Source organism: Pongo abelii, chromosome 21 (assembly GCF_028885655.2).
Source record: "Pongo abelii isolate AG06213 chromosome 21, NHGRI_mPonAbe1-v2.0_pri, whole genome shotgun sequence".
NCBI classification, from domain to species: Eukaryota; Metazoa; Chordata; class Mammalia; order Primates; family Hominidae; genus Pongo; species Pongo abelii.
The window spans coordinates 931,647-939,829 of NC_072006.2; the positions used below are offsets into that span (position 1 = coordinate 931,647).

An 8,183-nucleotide genomic window follows, 5' to 3' on the forward strand; every position below is an offset into this window, starting at 1 on the left:
TGTTCATTATTGTAAAATCTTATAGTCTTTATAACCCCTTATTCTCCCTAGGGATTTTTAAAAATTCAGGGTATCACTAATATTACAACCTTTATATCTCGATAAAATTTCCTCTAACTGCAGGTATTTGTGGAAAATGTCATATACACAAGAGATTAAGAACATCTTTCACAACAAAGGGAAAATAATAGTCAACTGTACATATAAGCATTTAGATTATACTCTGTTTTAATAAATTATCTTAGTCTGTTTTCTGCTGCTATAACAGAATACCACATGCTGGGTAATTTATAAAGAAAAGAAGTTTATTTGGCTCATGGTTCTGGAGGCTGGGAAGTCTAAGATTGAGGGGTCCCATTGGGTGAGGGCCTTCTTGCTATGTCATGACATGGCAGAGGGCATGACGGGTTGAGAGATGGTGAGAGAGATGATGAGGGAAAGAGGTAAAGGGGGCAAACTCCTGTGATAATTAACTGACTCCTTTGATCATGGCATTAATTAACTCATGAAGGCAGAGCCTTCATAACCTGATCACCTCTTAAAGGTCTCACCTCTCAATGCTGTTACATGGCAATTAAGTTTCAGTGTGAATTTTGGAGAGGACATTCAAACCATAGCAGGACTCTCTTACATTAAGATTCAGTCTTACTCTGGAATTGTCATCCAGGAAAGATTTGACAATGTCAACTGCTAGTGGTTAATTGCACCAGCCTCTTAGCCAATGTGTAGGTTCAGATCCCAACTCCACCATTTATTAGTTGTATGACTGCTGTGTTTCAGCTTTTCTCCTGTGTAAAATGGTAACAATAGTACTTTCCTTGTAGTGTTAACATGCAGCTTATAGGGACTCAAAACCTTAATAAAGATGGACTACCTCAATTCTTACGTTTGGTAATAATGTTCCTTTACTACAAATATTAGGCAGAGTTTGAGTCATTGGTTAGTTCTGAGTGGGGGGGATTAGGTATAATTTTCTTTTTTTTTTCAGGCAATATTTAATTTTTTTTAAGCTTTAAGTTCTGGGATACATGTGTAGAATGTGCAGGTTTGTTTCATAGGTATACATGTGCCATGGTGGTTTGCTGCACCCATCAACTCGTCATCTAGGTTTTAAGCCCCACATGCATTAGGCATTTGTCCTAATGCTTTCCCTTCTCTTGCCCCACACCCTCCAACAGGATCCAGTATGTGATGTTTCCCTCCCTGTGTCCATATGTTCTCATTGTTCAACTCCTACTTATGAGTGAGAACATGGGGTGTTTGGTTTGTCTTCCTATGTTACTTTGCTGAGAATGATGGTTTCCAACTTCATCCATGTCCCTGCAAAGGACATGAACTCATTCTTTTTTTATGGCTACATAGTATTCCATGGTGTATATGTGCCATCTTTTGTTTATCCAGTCTATCATTGATGGGCATTTGAGTTGGTTCCAAGTCTTGGCTATTGTGAATAGTGCTGCAATAAACATATGTGTGCATGTGTATTTATAGTAGAATGATTTATAATCCTTTGGGTATATCCCAGTAATGGGATGGCTGGGTCAAATGGTATTTCTGGTTCTAGATCCTTGAGTAATCGCCACACTGTCTTCCACAATGGCTGAACTAATTTACACTCCCGCCAAGAGTGTAAAAGTGTTCCTATTTCTCCACATCCTCACCAGCATCTGTTGTTTCCTGGGACTAGGTATAATTTTCTTATCAGCAATTGTGAAGAAACTTCTGAAAGACATGAGCCTGTCTTGTTAAGACACATGGACTATGCCACGTTGTTTGGGAGAAAATTGTTGAAAGTTAGTGGTAACAGTGTTTCCATGCTCATCATTCTCAGGGTAAAGGGAGGATTTATTAAAAATCTACTCAATTCTGAAATAAGGCTCATTCTAGGTGTAATATATATATGATTTGATGGATGTGGAAGCCCAAAAACTTGGCTTCTGTGAAAACATAAATCAGAAGAAATGAACTTCATTTCATACACGGTTTTCTTCCACCATTACTCATAAAAGAGAATTTCAAGGTTGGATAATTTCTTCCGTCTGTTCACCTTCTATCCATAATATTCCCATCAGGTGGTTAGATGCCTGTGTCTTGACTACCTGCAGCAATAAGGAACTTCAAATAGTTTAGACAGTCTGGGGATGATTTAATAGCTAAAGAAGTTTTTATTTTGAACCTAGATCTGTCTTATCATGTCTTCCATAATTATTATAGTTATTTCCTTTGTAGCCAGTTGAAACAAGTCTAATCTCTCTCACTCCTATGACAACCCTATAAGTATTTGAAGATAGCTTTGTTCCAAGACCTCTTTGCATTTGACTGAAATCACTAGGTTCCTCATGTTCTTCATTACTCTTATGGTGACTGTACAATGGATATGCTTCTGTTTCTTTAAATCTTGAGACAGGGTCTTACTCTGTTGCCCAAGCTGGAGTGCGGGAGTGCAATCATGGTTCACTGCAGCCTGTATCTCCCAGGCTCAAGTGATCCTCTCACCTCAGCCTCCTGAATAGCTGGGACTACAGGCACATACCACCATGCCTAGCTAATTGTTTTATTTTTTGCAGATGTCGGGTAATCCCTGTTTTGACCAGGCTGATCTTGAACTCCTGAGCTCAAGTGATCCTCCTGCTTTGGCCTCCCAAAGTGCTGGGATTACAGGAATGAGCCACTGTGCCTGGCATGTTTCTTTTAAAAGAACTAAACTTCATACTCAATGTATGAGCAACACAGAATGGGACAGGGCTCAAGCAGATGTGACAACCATCTCTGTTTTGGACATATTACTTTCAGTGCAGTCCAAGATTCAAAGACTTTGGCAGCCACAAAATTGACTGACTCATGAGTTTACAGAAGTCTATGATCTTTCAGTCTTTGTCACCTATGCTACTGTTAACATGCGTGTCTTAAACTTTTTGGGGACCAGTTTCAGGACTAACACTGTTAATATGAAATTTTATCTTCTTAGATTTGACCCAATATTCTACCTTATTGATGACTTTTTTTTTCCTTCTAACCAATCTATTTTACTACTAATAATAGTTGGACAGTAATAATTGTGTCGTGGATCAGTATGAGTTATCAGTACTAATTATCATAAGCTAGTACATGGATCAGACTAGTTATCACTAGTCTTGGCTACAGAAGAGCCAAGACTAACATATTGCCAATCACTTGGTAAGTCATCTACTGATTTGGAAACCGTGCTGCTTTATAGGCATTATACATAGTGTCTTTGTGATATATTTCACTTCAGTGTTTCCATTTGAAACCAATATGAAAGTCACAAGTTTTCAAAATAAGTATAAGAAAAAAATTAGACAATATTCCAAGGATATGCTTGATATGTTGTGTGGAGAGTTCAGACAACATGTGACCTGCAAGCCTAGAAGTGGGTGGTCTTTTAACTCATCACAGAACTGGTGGAATGTGAGCCAGATAGGTCTCGAAGGTTAACTAGAGTTGGGTTAGAGACAACAGGTGCATGCTTTTGAGAGTTAAAAAGTTCAGGTTGATGAGGCAGAAATAGCAGAGTAACATCAGGTGATGGTATGTAGATGACTTTCCAGGGACAAAGCTTGTGTAGAGGAGTGTGTGGATGGTGAGTTCAGAAAGGTGGATCAGTGTGCCTGTAGGATGCTAATATTAGAGTCAGGGTTCTTAAAAGGAGCAGCTCTTCTCTGGTCAAGCAGTTCTCTAGTGCTTATAAGTGAAGAAGCTGAAGTCTCCCGACTACTAGCTGTTTCCAGACTTGCCTTCATTGGTTTCAATTACACCAAGTATCCATCACAAAGATGAATTTTGCAAGCAGTCATGACTGCTAGGATACTGAAAGGAAAATATCTGATTTTCTCGTATATTAAGATGGTCTTAGGATTTCTTTAGGGAGGCATGCTCATCTCATTGAATATGGTTTATTCTGGGTTCATTCTAACATGGCCCACCTAGTTATTGGCCATTCTCTGGGAATACTTCTTTGAAGTTCATGTGCTTTAATACACTTTAAACCTATATTCAAGCATGTGGTTTATTTTGAGACATGAACTTGACATTCATTTTCTTGTCCTGTCTTTTGTGGCCTGTGTAGCAAAAACATCTGCTCTGACAATGGAAGAAATCATAAAGTAGTAACTCCTCATTAAAGTACCAGTGCAACAATGTAATCCTCTTGGGAGTATGGCTGACTTGCCATGATCTGTGAGTTTCTCTGGCTATTGTTTCCTCACTCCTTCATAGTAGATTCTCAGCCAAAAGCAATTTCTTTTTGACTTGTATTTTACTAATGATATATTTAATAAGGGAAAGGGAGAAAAACATAGGGCATCAATAATCATAAATATATACATCTGGTAGAGGACTGAAAGGAAAACAGATCACAGCTGGCTTTGACAGTTAATGTTATTAAAATGTTCAGGGTGGACTGTCTATTTTAAATAAGAAACACTTGAAAGAAATGGTCAAGATTAACAGGAGCTTAAATTGAAACCACGTTGGTTTGTAGGTAATAGAATGCTAGAGACAAACACTGCCTTTAATATAAAAGCATTCCTCCCCCAGCCCCACAGCCCACCAAATTATCCATGTGGCCCTGTTCATGCCACTGCAATTTGATTGGGTTTGGCTTTTCCAGGAAACCAGGAGGTAAGAAGAACCTATTTAATCTCCTGTTAAATGGCTTATTCCCCCTGCCCAAGCCTTTGGGTAACTCAGTTTATTAAAATGTTCTGGAGTTCATGTCTGTTAACTCAGTGCTATGCCACCCATATGCCTGCCTTTTGGTCTGTGCTGCAGTCTAACATCTGATTTGCTCAAGTCCAGGAGTAAGAGTCAGTATGCAATTGGAGACCTTGTTAAGAACCCAGAATGGTGGCTATCAGTTCATTGTCTGGCCCACAGATTGTTAGCTGAAGCTCAGATGCTTGCTCCCATCTGGCAGTTGGTATTTGTTGTATCAACACAGCCATAACTTACCCACTGAAACAGAGTTGCTGGATGTAATTCTCCTAAGGTACCCAAGAGCCTCAAGGCCACTTACAAATAGACATCCTGTGCATCATTTTAAGGGAGGTTTGACTTAACAACTCTTCTATTCATTGACTTACAGCTCTTCTATTCTCTGTTTCACATGTGTTTTTGTTAGTCAACTCAGCAAAAAAGAAAAAAAAAATCCTAGGAAACTTCCAGCAAGTAAGACTTGAGTATTTATAGGAAGAATCCATTCGGCATTACCACCATCAAAAATTCCAGGGAGCTGTTAGGGGAAGATAGGTGTGAAAGAAGCAAAAGTCTACTAAAGGGCTCTTAAGAGGAGAACAATGAAAATGCCTTGGTCAATGTTAATCCTGCCAGAAAAAGATGTAGTCTCCACAAAGTTTTTACTCTTGAGAACAGAAATTCTTATTTGCATTTATTTTGCATGTTGCCCAGTGTCCAGGACATAGCGTCTTGTTTTTCTTCCTATGATTCTATCCACTTGTAATACTTCCCAGCAAGTACCTAGTCTATTGCCAGTATCTGTTTCATCAATGAAGTAAATGAAATTGGGTTCAGGTCTTTATTATCTGTCATCCTCAGGCTATTTCAATAGCCTCTTAACAGGATTTTCCTTTCAATAGCATACACGAGTCTGTCAGAATAGTCTTCAAATGTTTCCCTTTTGTTTCACTCATTCTCAAACTGTTGGCATTGCCAATTGCCCACAGGATAATTTCAAAACTCCTTAGTCTTACAGCATTTTAGACCATCCAAATACCAGTTCAGCCAATCCTCTCACCTTATCTCCTACAAAGTTCCCCAATCAAATAGTCGTTTCTGGCCAAAGTGGCTCTTGGTCTTTCTGAACGTGAATTAGCTGGCAGCAGTATATTGACCAATGTCATCCCACTGCCTGTTCTGTCCTACTTCTGCCAGCACTCTCTGCCCAAGGATCTCCTCCTAGTTTTTTTTTTTTTTTTTTTTTTTTTTTTTTTTTTCTGATACAGGACCTCACTCTGTCACCCAGGCTGGAGTGCAGTGGTGCAATCTTGGCTCACTGCAACCTCCATCTCCTGAGCTCAAGTGGTCCTCCTGCCTCAGCCTCCCAAGAATCTGGGACAACAGGTGTGTGCCACAGCGCCTGGCCTCCTCCTGAGCCTTTAGAACCTATCTGGAGCTTGACGTTCTTCATGAGGCCTTTTCTGGAATGTCCAGTTAGAACCAATGTAGACCTTTTTTTTTTTTTTTTTTTGGCGGCAGGGGGAAAGTGTGGGGACAGCCTGCTAGCAGTAGCCCCAGGTGAGAAAACTCCAGTGTCAAGCCAATCCTATTTTCTTACCTTTTAGTACCTTGCTGGACTCAAGTTGTTGGGTTGGAGAGTCACCATTTGTCACCTCTGATGTTTCCCTGGATCCACTTGAACGCCCTGAGATTATTAGCTGAGACTGCTCTGTGATTGGTTTCCTGCTCACCTGTGTGCCCTGGATGTTTTCCTCTTTGCACATCCTTTGGTCAAGCCAATCATGACATGATTCTGCCAAACCTTCCCCAGTTTCAGGAAACACAGTAGAAGAGTGTAAAGTATTTTCCTTCCCTGCTTAATGAACATTCATACCTGTGGCAGGAACTAGCTCTAAGATGTCAGGATGAAAACTAAGCCCTGACTAGTAGGTAATACACACCACTCTTACCTACTCTAGCTGTGAATGTTCCCATTGATTAAACTTTGCTGGGGATCCTTGTTCAATTGACTGTTTACACCAGTGCTTCTCAAACAGTGGTCCCCAGAAGAGGAGCATTGGCTTCACCGGGGACTTGTTACTAATGCAAATTCCCACTGCAGATTTACAGAATCAGAAATTCTGAAGGTGGGGCTCAGCAATCATCCTTTAATAAGCCCCATAGGTGATTCTGATGTCAATTAAATTTGGAAAATAATGGGTTACATGAAGGCCAGCAGTCTCCGTATTAATTCCTAATTAACTTCTTGTTAAGTAGAGTAGGCAGCACTTTATATATGTGAACAGAGCTTCCTACCTGAGCAGTGGGAGAACATTTTGTGTAACATTTCATGGACATTTGGCAACCTCACAATGAAGGTAACAGACAACCTAAACGTTTAAAATCAGCAATGAGAAAGAGCCTTGTTTCCAATACACCACCATATTCTAGTAAGAGTACAGCAAGATTGCTAGATATAAAAGAAAAATCAATTAAAATAAAAAAGAAATTAGACAATACATTTAAAACGTGAAGTAACTAGGACAAGATCTAACAAAAGATGTGAAAGATCTGGGTGGATAAAGTTACAAAAATTAATTCAGAGACATTAAAGACTAAATAAAGGGATAAACTACATTCACAAATTGGATGACAGAATAGGTAAATGCATAAATTTTTCCAAATTAAGAATTAATTGCAGTTCAATATAGAAAACCCTAAAGATCCCACCAAAAAAACTGTCAGGACTAATAAACAAATTCAGTAGAGTGCACACTGCAAAATCAATATACAAAAATCAGTATCATTTCTATATGCTAATGGTGAGCTATCTGAAAGATAAATCAAGAAAATAATTCCACTTATAATAGCTACAAAAATTAAGATACCTAGGAATAAATTGAACTAAGTAGGTGAAAGATCTCTATACTGAGAACTATAAAATATTGATGAAAGAAACTAAAGAGAATAAAAATAAATGAAAAGACATCCAATTTTCATGGATTGGAAGAATTAGTATTGTTAAAATTCCCACACTACCCAAAGTGATCTAAAGATTTAATGTAATCCCTATCAAAATAAGAATGACATTCTTCACAGAAATACACAATCCTAAAATTCACATGGAACCACAAAAGACCCCCGACAGCTAAAGAAATCCCAAACAGAAAGAATAAAGCTGGAGGCATCTCACTACCTGACTTCAAAATCTACTATAAAGCGATAATAATCTGAACAGCCTGGTATTGGTATAATAGCAGAAACACATTCCAATGGAATAGAATAGAAAGACCAGAAATAAATTCATGCACATTGGAGAAAAGGTGATCTCTTCAATCAATGGTGCTGGGATAATTGTATATCCATACACAGAAGAATGAGACTAAATCCTTACCTCTCACCATATTAAAAAATGAATTCAAAATGGATTAAAGACTTAAATGTAAAACTAAAAACTAGAATACTAGAAGAAATCAGGAAAACACTTT

The 8,183-nt window shown here is 38.6% G+C and overlaps 1 pseudogene; it reads right to left on the bottom strand.

The window, feature by feature from the left end:
- LOC129052301 (histone-lysine N-methyltransferase SETMAR-like) overlaps positions 1-6,479 on the bottom strand; it is a 28,508-nt pseudogene extending 22,029 nt beyond the window's left edge.
- Between the last annotated feature and the right edge of the window lie 1,704 nt (positions 6,480-8,183).